Source organism: Canis lupus, chromosome 38 (assembly GCF_003254725.2).
Source record: "Canis lupus dingo isolate Sandy chromosome 38, ASM325472v2, whole genome shotgun sequence".
NCBI lineage: Eukaryota > Metazoa > Chordata > Mammalia > Carnivora > Canidae > Canis > Canis lupus.
This window is the reverse complement of record NC_064280.1, coordinates 18098131-18113775: the sequence shown is the minus strand read 5'-3', so window position 1 is coordinate 18113775 and position 15645 is coordinate 18098131. Positions and strand designations below refer to the sequence as shown.

The window sequence follows — 15645 nt, the reverse complement described above, 5'->3', positions numbered from 1 at the left end:
ATTACAGATGTTGCCTATTTTATTTGATTAGGTGCTTGTTAATATGAATTTGGTCTTTAACTCAAGAGATGCTAGACGAGTAGATCTTAAACCAACATGATTATCTTCCCTATCTTAGGGGAAGATCGATCTATCATCTTTGGAGAAAAGCTGTCTGTACTTGGGGGCAGCTTGCATGAGTCTGAATAGACCTTCTGTAGCTTGGATTGGAGCCGGGAAAGCACTGAGCAGAACTACGGTTGGGGACATTGTAGCTTTTTAGGTTCTTCTGAGTTCAGTGCGTCTTGTGCAGAAGAGAGTATATCCTTGTTAAGTTGTAGAGATTTGACATGACAAAGACATTTTCCAAAGCTATTGGTCCATTAGGATTATTAATGTTCTTCCTTTCATTCACACAGATGATATATAATTACACGTACTATAAGCTTTAGTTTCTTTTGTAACACTGCAGTGTTAAGATGTGAGATGCTGCTGTTGAAAATATTTTCCTTTTTTGACAAAAGAAATGCAAACACTGTAAACTGGAGTCGTTACGGTCTTTACTGTTGAAATGAACTCATGATAGGATTGGTAATAAGTAGTTCTTTTTTTTTTTTTTTTTAATAAGAAGTAGTTCTGAACAGGAATAGAACTCAGAGCCCAGGGCTATACCCAGGGGACCAGGGGTGGCCTGCCCCATCTGTGTGGCTCATGGGTTGGCATCTGTGCCAACAGGTGCCCTGGAATCAGTAGACATTTATTGAAGCAGGTGTGGCAGAACTGCCTTTTGTCTCTGTGGGGGCTTCTGAGGATGTGTTTCTCTTGTGTGGCATATTTTGACTAGTCATGGTTTTATTTTTCACCACTTCCTTGGTAGAGAGTAAATATTTGAAAACAGAATAGAATAGTATTTGACACATAGTATTGAACTCAAGAGTATTTGAACGAGAGAGGCAGTGAATACTCACTCTCCTGGAGGGAAATGCAAGCAGCGGGGCTCTCCGTGGCTCACCATGAAGGACACAAGCCTGTGTGCACGCTGGATGGGCCCCTTGGCTTCTGGAGGCCATCATCAGGAGAGGTCATGCTTGATGTGGAAAAGCTTGTGTTGTGGATGTGTCCTCTAAGAAGAGCTAAATCCCAGGCCTGCCACGAGGCTGCTTCTGTGAGTGTTTGTGGGGTTTAAGGTCTTCATGGTATGATAGAATTGAGGCTTTATGAGGTCTCTGCTTCAAGCAAGGATTGGAGTACAACTTCCTGGTTTCTTCTGGAAAGTGCTTTCTTGCTCTAAGTCCAGACAGCTTGATGGGGTGGAACAAACATGGGCTTTGGAGTCAGCCACACTTGTGTTCACATCCCACCTTGACCATTTTTTTTCCCTAAAGATTTTAATTATTTGACAGAGCAGGGGGAGCAGCAGGCAGAGGGAGGGGGAGAAGCAGGCTCCCCACTGAGCAGGGAGTCCAGTGCAGGGCTCAATCCCAGGACCCCAAGATCATGACCTGAGCCGAAGGCAGGTGCTCAACCGACTGAGCCACCCAGGCGTTCCCCACCCACCCCCTGACCCATCTCGACCACTTTTAATGGTTCTTCTGAACCCTTTCTACATCTGTGAAGAGCAGATAATGTCCATTGTGGAGAGTTGCTGGTAGGACACAGTCACAAAAGGCACGCAGAAGTTTCTCCACCGTGACACTTCTGCTGTGGGCGGGACCAGCGTTTGTGCTCTGGGCAGGTGTGCCAGCCACCTGGCTGGCTGATCCCCAGCAGCCCAGCCTCCGGGCCCTGTGCTGGCCAGGTGTGGTGCCACTGAGAGCGAGGACAACCTGTTAGGACAGTTTGATTCCCACTTACTCACGTGATGTTACTTGCTCGAGGCAGTGGCCCTTCTCTGCTGAGAAGGCCGCAGCTAGTCAGCCACTGCCCACTCCCTGCCGTGGGCTGCCCTTCCCGCGTCTCTTCTCTTATTGGTCCTTCTCTGAAGTTGTCAAGTTGGACCTTTTTCTTGAAAAGAGTGAAGTGGACTTGTTTTCTAATGGGTGGTGAGGGGAAGAAAGAGCAGCTTACTAACATTCCTTTTTAAAAACCCTCCTGGGGGGATCCCTGGGTGGCGCAGCGGTTTGGCGCCTGCCTTTGGCCCAGGGCGCGATCCTGGAGACCCGGGATCGAATCCCACATCGGGCTCCCGGTGCATGGAGCCTGCTTCTCCCTCTGCCTGTGTCTCTGCCTCTCTCTCTCACTGTGTACCTATCATAAATAAATTAAAAAAAATAAAATAAAATAAAAACCCTCCTGGGCACCTGGGTGCCTCAGTCGGGTAAGTGTCTACCCCTCAGGTCATGATCTCAGGGTCCTGGGATGGAGCCCCGCCTCTGGCTCCCTGCTCAGTGGGGAGTCTGCTCCCCCTCTGCTCTTCCCCCCCTGCTTGTGAACTCTCTCTCAAATAAAATAGTTTTTTATAAAGAAAGAAAAAAAAAACCCTCCTAATTAAAAATAGAACCTGTGGGAAAATGCACAGATTTTATGTGTAGGGTTCAGTGAAGGATCCCAAAGCGAACACCTGTGGAAGTGCTCACCGAGGAGTAGAGTGTGACCAGCACCACAGGGAGCCAGCCCATTGTCATTACTGCCGTCACTGCCCCTTCTGTCAGCGGTTTGTTGACTTAGTAGAGACAAGGTAGGTTTTATGGCTGTAGGGTTACCAAGACTTGTGTGGCTCTAGGAACTTGGTCTTGTACAGAAAATACATCATAAAAACTTCAATCATCATTTGCCTAGAGATGGCTTCTCAAATCCAGATCCCAGTGTCTCCTAAAACTTTTACCCTCGGGGGTGCCAGGGTGGCTCAGTCGGTTGAGCATCTGGCTCTTGGTTTCAGCTCAGGTCGTGACCTCACGGTCCTGGGATCGAGTCCCACGTCAGGTTCTACGCTCAGCAGGGATTCTGCTTGAGGATTCTCTCCTTCTGCCCCTCCCCGTTTGCTTTCTCTCTCACACACACTGTCTTTAAAATAAATAAATAAAGCTTAAAAAAAAAACACCAATAAAGCTTTTACCCTTGCTTGTCCCTGAAAGAACAGGTCATGTCTTCCATTCACGTGTTCATCCGGTAAATGCTCACTTGATTTCTTACCAAGTGCCAAGCACCCTGCTAGGTGCTGGGAGAACAGGAGTGCAGCAGATGAAGCTCTTGACCTCATGGAGCTTACACGTCCAGGTCTGACTCATCTCTGCCAACCCAGGGCCTAGCTTAGTGCCTGAGCATGTGGTGGGTGTTTAATAAGTATCTGCCAAACCCAACTAAATAGCTTCCCCTTATTTTCTGGAAGCATCCATCCTCCTACATTGTGTTTGGCTGCAGATCTGTGACTTCTGGGTTCCCGGTCCTGGATCGCAGGCTGTCTACCTCTGGACCCTTAGCCTTGTGCACAGAAGGGACTTTTTCTGATTCTCAACGCTCGACAAGGGCCACGTGAGTAGTGTAGTCAGTAAGAGGAGTGGGAGCCTATGAATGGCTGTGGTAAGGCCTTTCTTGCCACCGTCACCAGTAGTTCTCTGGTCCCCAGGTCCTGTTAAAGCTGTTGATAAGGATCTTACTTTGCTGTAACATTTGACAATGACCACTGCCTCCAGGGAACTTTCTTTACCTCCCCGCTCTTGGCTGGCCTTCTGTCTCCCTGTTCTTTCCCAGCCCTCTTGCTGGGTTTTTTGTCTACCTGTGAATGTGTTGTGCCTCCGGACCCCCTGCTTGGGTTGGTGGTTTTCTCTGGCTTCGTCTCTGGATCCTCCATCTCTTGATGATTCCCCACGTTCCTTCTTGTCCCGAATCCTTTCCTCCTTGTCCATTCATCTGGTGGTCCTATTAACTCCCCTGGTCTGTCCACAGACCTGTGCCGTCTGTGTTTTCTCTCCACCCAAAGGCATGGCACCGAAACCTGGCATCCAGCCAGCGCTCCTCCATCCTCCCTCATCCATCCAGGCGCCGCTGGGGTCCGGTCAAGTCCGCTTTCTCCTGAAATGAACCTCTCTTCCCAGCATCCATCATTTCTTGCCTGGATAACTCTCCACTGACTGATTTCCCAGCTGCCAGTCTGGACCTTTTTTCTTTTTTTTTTTTAAGACTTAATTTATTTATTCATGAGAGACACAGAGAAAGAGGCAGAGACACAGGTAGAGGGAGAAGCACACTCCCTACCGGGAGCGCGATGTGGGACTCGATCCCGGGACCCCGGGATCATGCCCTGAGCCGAAAGCAGACCCTCAGCCACTGAGCCACCCGGGTGCCCCAGTCTGGCCCTTTTTCAAAACATTCCCCATATTGCTGTTAGAGCAGAACAATCTTTTGAAAAAATAAAAAAAAAAAGCAAGTGTGGTCAAACCTGTCAATCCCCTAAAATTCTTGGTGATTCTCCTTCACCTGCTGTCTTGGGTCTTGTCGTTGGCACTGCCGCCCTCCCTGGCCTCACCCCCCAGCCTTCCAGCATAATCTCTCCAGCCTTTCCTTCCCTCCATAGGGAGGGCCGCCCTCCCTATGCCATCCTGTCGTCCCCCAAACTCATTGTCAGTTCCTTCCTGTACCCAGGTCTCCGAGCGCTCACCTCTGCACCTCTGGACATGTTGCTGCTCCTGCTCCACATGCTGTCCCCTCCTCTTCCGTTTGGTCACTTCAAAGTCCAAGGAAGTGTCTGGCAGCCCCTGCAATCTGAACTGAGATTCCTATTCTGTGTTTTCCTCCCTGCGGCACCGAGTGTTGCTGTACACTGTTTGTCTTTCCAGTAGACTATGAGGTTTTTTTTTTTCTTTCCCAAAAGATTTTATTTATTCATGAGAGACACACGGAGGCAGGCAGAGACATAGGCAGAGGGAAGCAGGCTCCCTGCGGGGAGCCTGTTGCGGGACTCCATCCCAGGACTACAGGATCACGACCTGAGCCAAAGGCAGATGCTCAACCACTGAGCCACCCAGGTGCCCCTAGACCATGAGTTTTAAGAGCAACGTCGTTCATCTCTACCCACAGTATCATAGGTGCTCAAAAATACTTGAGGGGTTGTAAGGAGGTGGTGGTGTTTTGCCATGAGCATGGGATTGGTTTACGTACAGGCTTCCTCTGGCTTATTTTGTTTGCTTTTGTTGTTGTTGTAATTGTTGTTTGCTTTTGTTTTGAATTTGAGATCTGAAAAGTTAATCTCACATCTATAGTTGTTGGTTGATAATGCTCCTGATCTTCGTGGTGGTTGCTGTCTGCAGCACTGACCATTAGGGTAGGGTGGGTAAGAAGTGTTCTTGCAGGAGGCACGCTTGTTTACGTTGAGAATGGTTTGCTCTCTGCCTTGCCTGCCTTGTGAGTTGGGCCCTGTGAGCGTGTAGGTGTGTGGAAGGTTGAGGGGGATAGGCGTAGGCGTAGGGATGGCAGACGGACTGTCACCACTGCTTTGGAGCACAGGGCTGGTGCAGAAGACTTTGACTTTGTGAGATTAAAAAACTATTAGTTTGTGTGAAGAGTCCTTGTGTGTAAGTGTGGAAAAGTCAGCTTTAAATGAACCGTGCGGGCAGCCCGGGTGGCTCAGCGGTTTGGCGCCTGCCTTTGGCCCAGGGCGTGATCCTGGAGACCTGGGATTCGGTCCCACATTGGGCTCCCTGCATGGGGCCTGCTCCTCCCTCTGCCTGTGTCTCTTCTTCTCTCTCTCTGTTTCTCTCATGAATAAATAAATAAAATATTTTAAAAAATGAACCGTGCATTTATAGTAAAAGCCATGGCTATTGGGCTTTTAGGCAGATGTTTGAGTTTCACGTTTGAATTGAGGTATTTTAGGGGGTGGCGCAGATTTTTAATTATTTTGATTAAGTAACTCCTAATCATGTTTTTGCCAGTTTTCTTTCTCAATCAAAAGTGAGACATGCTCTTGCAAAACACTGACATACTACCAGTTGGAGCACCTCTACGTTCCACTGCCTCATTTTATTTTTATTTTCCTTATTTAATGCCATCTGAAATTATTTATATGTGTGTTTACTATCTATTTCCTTTCAAAATCCGCCTACTCCCAATAGCTCACTTCCTGAGCATCATAGTTAGGTGCTTCACTTAGGTCGTTCTAAGTGTTTAACACGCACCAGCCCCTTTAATTCCTCAAGAGCCCCAAGGGGTAAATTACTATGATTATCCCCAATTTCCAGATGAGGAGATTGCAGCCCAGAGAAGTGAAGTAACTATCTCATGCAGACAGCATGTGATAGTTTAGACCTTTGCTGCCTCTCTGGAGCCCACTCTGCTCCACTGAGTCTGCGTAGAACCTTGCATCACTGGTCCTCCATACAATCTGGTTGTTTCCCCAACGAAAAGCTCTTTCTTTTTCAATTACAAACATACACTTATACAAAGACATAGTCCTTTTTACATAAATGTTGCCCCTCTTGGGAAACATATTTTTTTTCCATGACTCCCTGGGGACCACGTCCCTTGAGGTGTAACATTATCTTAACTCTGCGACAATTAACAGGATCTGAGGTCAATTTATGTTACCCAAATGTCAGTCTCCTTGAGATTTGGCAAACGTTTTAGCCTCATCTGCAGTATCCTGGGGAGAGGGATGCTCTTGCAGATGGCTGCTGCTGTGTCTTTGCTGGTAAGTTTTACTGGTAGATGTCATCCCTGTAAAGAAAATTAATGTCGCCGAATTCTAAGCACGTACCTTATTTGGAGTTTTGAGCATCCGGGATACCAACTGTGGTATTTTCCTGGTTCCTGTAATTGGACTGACTGATGAGAAAAAAGACCCCATAAAAATATTTTTTTTTAGCAATCTTTTATAGTAATATTTGGGAGGTGGCTAAGTCTTGTCTTTTTCTTCCCCCTCCAGTGGGAGCATAGGATTGTCCTGTAGGGCAGGGGTTCTTGTCCTGTAGGGCAGGGGTTCTTGTCCTGTAGGGCAGGGGTTCTAAGATTGGCCCCGGGGTCTGTGGATGGGCTTCAGAAGGGCCATCAATCTCATGAAACTTTTACACAGAATTTTGTCAAGTGTGTACAATTTGCTGGGACAGGATTCCATCCCAGAGGTGAGCGTGAGGACGGCCGAGAGCCCTCTTTGGTATGAGCAGTGACACACTCTCAGTCTCAGGCTGTAAGAATCCTGGAAGCTGGCTTGGTTTAAAGATTAGAAATCTTTTCTTTCTAGTCCCAGAGAATGAAGTGAGTGTAAGTCAGCCTCTGGAGAGGGCAGTTTGAACTTTTCTTCGCTAGGTCACAGGAGTTGTCTCGCATTGGGTGGATATATGGGCTCAGGCCGTTCTAGGGGGAGGCAGAGGCACCTATTTAAATTAAGTAATCACATTTTGGTGTGATACCACTGTGATGCTCGCTTTGTCCCCCTCTGAGCCCTCCATCACGGAGACTGGAAATAGCTCACACCCTCACATCTCACTGGCTATTCTTATTTCCAAATGCTGCGGCTTGTGTGCAAGGCTACGATTAAAAATTTAACGTGGGGGCGCCTGGGTGGCTTAGCCGGTTAGGCATCCAACTTTTGAATTTGGCTCAGATCATGCCCTCAGGGGAGTGAGATGGAGCCCCTCGCAGGCTCTGGACTGAGCATGGGGCCTGCTTGAGATTCTCTCGCTCCCTCTCCCTCTGCCCCTCTCTCTCTCCCCCCAAAAAAGGATTTAACCTGTATTATTATTATTATTACTTGGTAGATGTTTAAAAAAGTATGTGGCATGAAAAGATAGTATTGCCTCAGCTGTGCCACTGCCTAGTATGTGACGTTGGGCAAGTTACTTGCTGTGTGCCTCATTCTTCTCATCTGTAAGATGGGTACAAAATAGTGCCCACCTCTTAAAGGGTGTGTATAAAATAATACAGAGAAAGCAATTGAAATGCCATTTGGCAAATGGGAGATCACCAGTTAGTGTTATTGGTTCTTTGGACGGTGATGACGACACTGGGGACCGCTACCCCCCCTCTGTGAGACCCTCCTCCTTCACCCCACCCCGTTTTCCAGAGACTGCTACTTTCAGCTCTTTTGTTCTCTCCTTCTGATTTGTCTCCATATCACATTCACACGGTGTTATTCCGATTTCCCTCTCTCAGTATCAGGCATTCATTATTGACACCCCGTTGTAGATGGTGAGGTTTTATTTTATTTTTTTAAAGATTTTATTTATTTATTCATGAGAAACACAGAGAGGCAGAGACACAGGCAGAGGGAGAAGCAGGCTCCTCGCAGGGAGCCCAATGTGGAACTCGATCCCAGGACCCTGGGATCATGACCTGAGCCAAAGGCAGACAATGAACCATGGAGCCACTCAGCTGCCCTGATGATGAGGTTTTAAGTGACAACTTTCCCTTTCCCCACAACTTGTCTCTTGTAATGTAATCATATCCTGTTATGTTGGAGCGACATGTGGTGTTCTACATGCTGATCACATAAATGTTGTTTGCATCCGAGTCACGGGATCACGTGGGAGGGTGCTGACCATTCACGAACATTTGAACTGCATTGCTCTGAGTCGAAGAAAACTAGGATGGGGAATTGTTGACTTGCCTTCAGTGACGTGTGAAGTCAAAGTTGGCCACATGGTTGCTGTCGATTTTGGTTTCTTTTGCGACACACTCATTTTTTTCCTCTTTGGCCTCATCTGTTGGAAGAACCATTCTAGAATCTCAGGAAGAATGGGTAGAAGGTAAGCTTCCAGAAGGAACGTGGCGGTTACAACAGACTGGGAGTTTGGAGTTGAAAGGGATAATCCTTAGGTCTGTGTCAGCCTTCATGTTTTCTGACCAACTTAGGCTGACGTCATCTGTGGATAGAAAGCCTAGCCTTGGCCTCGTGGTGGGTCACAGGAAGGCACAGACATAGGACTGCCTCGGACGATGTAGAACAAAAGAAACCCCATGTGGGAAAAGACAGCTTAATGTGTCTGTGAAGAGTAAGTGTGATAATAGGGAAGAGCAGAGTCTTAAAAGTGCCTCCATGGAAGGACCAGGCAGGTTCTTGTGGTTGGCATGTCAATATTGACTGACTTTTCCTCGGTGCAGGTTACCAGGGTGGGGAGAGAGGCAGAGGATACGGAAAAGGGGGGGGGGGGTTGTGGTTTTGTGGTTCTCCTGTGTTTACCAGTGAGCCCGATGGAGGAGGTCAGGTGTCCGGCTCTGAGAATCCCCATCTGGAGGCAAAGCCTTGTGTTTGTGCAGTACCTGGCAAATCTGTGGGTTCTGGATCTGGGGAGGAGTGTGTGTCGGGTCGGGGGGTGCGGAACCCAGAACAAAGCAGAATTTCCTTCTGGAGCCACGTTAATGACACTAATGTGATACTATGTCCTGGAGTGAACTTGGTCTGGGACTTTCTGGCCTCTGGGGTTTGGAGGCCAGGGGGCAGGGCAGGGCGGTGGGGTGGGGTGGGGTAGGTGGTGCAGGAGTGAGATGAGAAAGCCAGTGCTTGGGTACCGATGATAGTTTTAAACAAAATTGATAAGAGACAACATTGACGGAGGAAAATGAGATTAACGTCTGCGTCCAACGGTTCTTTCCCCATCTCTGGCTCTAAACTTTTCTGTGTTGGGAGTTAGTGGCCAGTTTCAAAGGTTGATGGGAGCGAGGGAATCTGGACTATCTGTAAAAACGAGAAAAGCTGGTTTTAGACAGGAAAGCATGTCCCTTGGAATGAGTAGCAGAGAGTTTTCTTGTCCCAGGTCGCTCTCCTTCCCTTCCTCGCCTCGGTGCGGTGCCTCAGCTCCACACTTTGCATCCAGCCTCTGCCAGGATTTGCCCAATAGCTGCTAGCAGGTCATAAGCTTCTGCAACTTGGTCATCTTCTGTATAAAGTAAGGGTGATTAATAACACCATGACTCAGACTGACTGGCTTACCAGGTAAGAGATCTGACGAGGGTGACCCAGAAATGGTGGGAATGGCAGAGAACCTGAGATCTCTCCATGTCCCAGAACCGTCCCCCAGTGTTTACCAGGTTTAGGTACCAGGGATGTCATGGGACCGCCTCATTTTCCTCTCCACAGCCTGTGTCTCTCTTCTTGGGTATTTCAAAACTCGGGACAAATGAGTTCGCTTCTTGGGAGCCCTTCACTTGCCCACAGGCCCAAGGCTCTGGAAAGTCTGTTTTGTGAGAGCAGTTGTAGTTAGTGAACTTGAGTATAAAGCTTTTCATCTTTTAAATTTTCTTCCTTAGCGGTTTTAGCATCTGGGGTCCTGAGCTTCCTCCAGCCTGTTCAGCTGGAGCTGCGCATGCAATCAGGATTCTGTGCTCTCTGGAAAGTGTGCAAGTTAAGGCCCCTTACACAACTGCCTTACCTTCAGCCCTGAGGGGAGGAGTGGGAAGCAGTGAAACAGGGTTCTGGACTGGTTTTGCCCCGGAACCTTGGAGCATGGTGACAGGCTTGAGAGACCCTGTGCCATCCCATCTCATGCAAAGACTGGGATTGGCCTCGGAACCAGCCTTGTAATAGGGAATGGGGAAAAAGTGCTGTCTGGTCCTGGGATATTCATTAACTTCATTCAGGGGATTCCATGCATGCCATGGGAGGGTAAACTGTGGCTTCTCTCTAGGACCTGACCACTCGAATAGTGCAGAGAACTGAACCGACAGGTAGTATAAGTCCCCGTTACTAACCTGACCAGTGCAGCTGTGTGCCCGTGGGCAGGTGTACCTGCGTACCACCGTGGCAGCGTGCCTGTGGCCTTTTTTTTCCCTGAACTATATCCCCACCCCCAGGCCCTAACTCTCTTATAGACTGTTCATTACTTTATTTATTTATTTATTTATTTATTTATTTATTTATTTATTTATTTATTTATTTATTTATTTATGGTAGTCACACAGAGAGAGAGAGAGAGAGGCAGAGACACAGGCAGAGGGAGAAGCAGGCTCCATGCACCGGGAGCCCAACGTGGGATTCGATCCCGGGTCTCCAGGATCGCGCCCCGGGCCAAAGGCAGGCGCCAAACCGCTGCGCCACCCAGGGATCCCAGACTGTTCATTACTAACTCGATCTCTATTTTATCTTCATTTTATTTTTTTTTGAGAGAGAGAGCAAGCGTGCGCAGATGGGGCGGAAGGAGATGGAGAGAGAGGGGGAGAGAGGGAGCAAACTCCCTGCTGAGTGCAGAGCTCAACATGGGACTGGATCTCATGACCCTGGGATCATGACCTGAGCTGAAATCAAGAGTTGGATGCTTAAATGGCTGAGCCACCCAGGTGCCCCTTGGGCTTTTTCTTTTTTAAGGATTTTATTTTTATGGATTTTTTGAATCTCTTTACATTAAAAAAATCTGTCTTATGTTTGTGTTGATTTTTGTTCTGCCTTTCGCTCTGAAGCAGCTCCCTACTTAGCTCTTCCTACACCACATCTTTTCTAGTACATAGGTACTGCCTTTCTCTACTCTAGTTTTCAGACTCTTTCCTTTGTGCTTCTGTTTTTCCTACAGATCCCCGGCAATAACTGCACCCAACTTTGGGAACACATAATTCAGAAGATTTTAAGTGGGTTTGAAAAGTTAAATAAGTTCTCCTCTGAAGGTATATTAAAGGACAAGGATTCAATCAAGCAAATTTGAAGATCTCATTGGCTTTAGTATGGGATTCATGAATTGGGCAGCATCCTTTCTCAAGAGTCGAGGGGAGTTTGGAGGAGTTGTCAAAAATGGAAGTTTTTATAGGAAGGAGGGAGGGCAAAGAAGTTATTAGTAAGAGAAGAGAAAAGATTATTCCAGGCAAGGACACCTTCCCTTAGGGGAAGGCCTGGGGGTCTTATCGGGTGGATGGTTGAGCTTTCTTTGGGGAGTGGAGATGGCCCATGAGACATAGTCCCTCATTGGTGCTCATCAGAAAATTACTGACAGGTTAAGGCTACATTTCTGGGGAGGGTGGAGACTGCAATTAGGTTAGGCCTTGCCCAAGTGACTCCATATTGGGCCCATGGTTTCCTTTCTAACAGGTATTTCTAACAGTTTGCTAAATATCTTGAACACATGGACCCTGAAAAGAGAAGGCACAGAACTGTAGAGAATCCCTACTGGAGGAAATGGGGATTGCCATTTCTTTTAGCCTGGGACAGTAAGTCTTGCAGAGCGTTTGGCAGCCTATGGGGTTTTTCCCCTCTGTTTTGAACTCATCTACCTTGGTTGGATGGACGCTTGTCAGATAAATACACGAGAAGGACAGTCTTCATTTCTGGAATGACACACGATTGTCATTGGCAGGGTCCAGCTCATTCTCTTTAGGACTTCTTTCCAGAAGTAGTAGGACCTTGGCATGTGAAGATTGGTCGCAACAAGTCAGGCTTCCTGAATTCATCCTCATTGAATGCCTATTTCTAGTCCCTGTCTAAAACTCCCATTTATTTTGCAGCAAAGATGTCCCAAAATAAGGTGTTTATATATAGCAACAGATCCTACATCCTTGCCATCTTGTTTCAGAACAGCGCACCGTTAACACATTTTAACAGGCACAGAATCCACCATGGGAGGAAGTAAAACTGTCTTCACATAGATAGCAGACCCTTCCCAGTTCCTGCATTTTCCATTGCCAGCTTCTTCTGTCCTAACTGGGACCCACATAACCTCTGTCAGGGGAACTTTCTGTTGCCCTTGAACATACTGTAGGGCTGTAAAATACGTGCTGTTTGAACTTCGGGTGACGTGCCAGGAGTCACCATGTGTGACAGGGTGGTGTGCAGAAGCAGGGGCCCCCCTGCGATGGAGAGCAGGAAGGTTCCAGGACAGCTGGTGGGTGCAGAGGTGAGGCTGGAGAGCCTGTGCTGCATCCCAGAGCTACCCTGGCCCTGGGAGACCTGGAGCTCTGTTTCCCTGCCTTGGCTGCTGTGATCATGGGCGAGAGGTCAGAATGCTGTGATCTGCTCCTGCTCAGCTCCCGGGTGTGCCCTGGGGCCAGCCAGCCAACCTCCACAATTTTCGATCCTCTCTGTAAATGGAAGGTGTCTATGACACCAAGGTGTTGAGAAAATAGAATGTGAAAATAGGTATGAAAATGTTTTTGACGTGTAAAGAGCTCTCCCTTGATAGATGGGTGTGTGTCTTCCAGTGCAGGGGGTTTTGTGTGTTACATGCTATAAACGGTATGTTACACATTATATGAATTGTGTAACCATCCCCACTTACAGTAAGTGGTAAACTAAGGCTTTGGAGGTAAGAGGCTTGGGGCACCTAGGTGGCTGTCTTTTGGCAAACGTCTGCCTTCAGCTCAGGTCATGACCCCGGGGTCCTGGGATGGAGCCCCACGTCAGGCTCCCTGTTCAGCAACGACCCTGCTTCTCCCTCGCCCTCTGCTGCTCCCCCTGCTTGAGCTCTTGCTCTCGGACAAATAAATAAATAAATAAAATCTTAAAAAAAGAAAAAGAAGTAAGGATCTTAACCCATGCTCACACAACTAGTACATGGCATAGCCAATCCTTCATCTTCTCTTTGAAACCTGGTTTCTACTAAACTGATTAGGGTCCATGGAAGTAGTAGGCAACTTCTGGTTAATGTGTTAATTTATTCAGCAAACGTTAAGTGCCTATTGCATCCCTAATACCTGACATTTGAGGTATTGAGTGAGTTTTGTTTGTTGGTGTGTGTTTTTTTTTTTTTTTTTTTTAAAGAATTTCTTCCCTTAAGTAAGTTGCAGTGAGCTTTAAAGGCTTTAAAAAAGCTTTCCTCTTTTTAACCACTCCACCCATGTTTCATAGTCTAAATTTCTTAGTTGACATTCCCATGTAGATTTATTTGTCTTGCAGCTGGCCAGAGGGGTGTCTCTTAGGAAAAGAGACTTGGAATGACTTCAGTGAGCAGGCGAGGAGTTGTGACATGTGTCAGCTTGCTTGTGTTCAGTCAGCCAGGTGGTGATTTAACTGTTAGCCTTCCCAGCTCCAGCTTTGGGCTCATGTAGTGGGAGCTGGAAGGCTTTAGTAGATGAATCAATTGGAAAACACTTCGAGAGTCAAATGTCACCCCTTTAGCAGCTACAGCTGTCAGCAGGGACCAGTACTAGGGCCTGAGAATTAAGGACAGATATTAAGTACAGCCCTCCGAGGTTCTGGGGCTTTCTTTTTGACGTGTGGTCCTGTGTTGACATGGACGGGACTCAGAAGCCAGTCATGCCTGTGCTGTGGCTTCCTTCTCTGCAGACAGAACAGAGCGCTGGCCGTCACCTGACTTTGCTCATGCCTGCTTTCTCTTAGCGATCCTGAGGTCAACCACAGTCGTGTGGGGTAGATGGCCTTGTTCGTCTTCCTTCCTTTGACGTGGTGAAATTAAGGCACGCAAAGGAAAGTGTCTTCCTGGGCACACATCGCCAGCATGTGGTACTTGACCCCTGTCCTCCCTGGGGATCCCCCTGAGTCCCTAGTTGAATCAGTGGACCCGCAGTCCCTGCGGCGTCCCCAGCACCTGACATCCAGCACCCTGGGAGGCAAGAGGAGAGGACAGGTCACGGACAGAAGCAGAGACTGAGCTGCCCGGTGCTGGGTGCGACACGCTGTGTGTGGAGCTGCAGGGGCAGGTGACACAGGTGACGCCCCAGCTGGAGGAGGAGGGACGAGCAGGAGTTAGCCAGGGTGGAGAGGCGGGTGGGGACACACGCAGGGGGCGTCGCAGACAGAAACGGAGGGGTGGGAAGAGCAGTGTGTGGCCTGCTCCACAGCCCTGTGTGCCACGCCCAGGTGTTTGGATGGTGCCTTGTTGCTCCACGTGTCCCTCCCCTGCTGCTCTGGCTATCATCTGACGGTCCTTCTGCTTATCCACCCTTCTACCCCGCAGCTTTGTCCTTATCCCTCACCTTCTGCCTTAGTACTGGGGGCGCCTGTGTGCCTTGATTGGTTAAACGTCCAACTCTTGCTTTTGGTTCAGGTCATGATCTCAGGGACCTGGGATCGAGCCCTGCATGGGGCTCTCTGCTCAGCGGGGAGTCTGTCTCCCTCTCCCTCCCCCTCTGCTTGCCACTCCCCCTGCTTATTCTCTCTCTCTCTCTCTCTCTCTCTCTAATAAATAAAATCTTATAAAACAAAAAGCCATAAAGGGTTACTCCTAAAGGGTTAGATGCCGTCACCAGGCCAGCCCTGTCGTTGGGGAGAGTTTCCTTCTGTTTTGCTGGAGGGACCGAGAGAATGGTACAGAGGGGTTCTAAGGAACATGGCCTCTAGAATTAACACCGAGGAAGTGAGGCAGGTGAGCATGGTAGGAGGAGTGGAGAAGAATGGTTGCTTCATCCAGAGCATCACAAAAAACATCTCGAGTTAGGCTATGTCCAGGTTTGTGCGTGAGGTAGGTGTGGAAGGCACCCCCAGCATTTCCTGAGCGTTGAGCCACTTGGCAAGATGCACATACAGATTAAAAGGTGCCCGTTTACTTCTGTCCTGAGGTGTGAGGCATTGGTCTTCTGTGTCAGGGGAGAGAGTAGAGGCTCAGAGAGGTTAAGTAATCTGCTCAAGGTTGCTCAGCCAGTGAGGGGCGGAGCCCAGGGTTCACATGTGGGTCTGTCCAATTCTTCCTACGAGCCTCCTGCCCCTCCTGTGTGTGTCACTGGTCTGTTGGCACTGGCCTGGGTGTCATGCAGTGAGTGACTGTGGTTCCTTGTCTGCCCGCTTGGCAGCCTTGCCCACGAGGCTCGGTTTTGCAGACAGATGAACAAATGAGCAGCTGACTGCTCTGATAGGCTCTG

At 48.4% G+C, this 15645-nt stretch overlaps 1 protein-coding gene and 1 long non-coding RNA gene across 3 annotated transcripts in view; both read left to right on the top strand.

The window, feature by feature from the left end:
- Positions 1-15645, top strand: part of UCK2 (uridine-cytidine kinase 2) — an 80172-nt gene that overhangs the window by 20968 nt on the left and 43559 nt on the right. The gene's annotated exons all lie outside the window — the stretch shown is intronic.
- On the top strand, positions 8734-11266 carry LOC112643087 (uncharacterized). Its single transcript, XR_003125609.2, has 3 exons — positions 8734-8903; positions 9666-9844; positions 10159-11266. It is a non-coding gene; the product is annotated as an uncharacterized LOC112643087 (long non-coding RNA).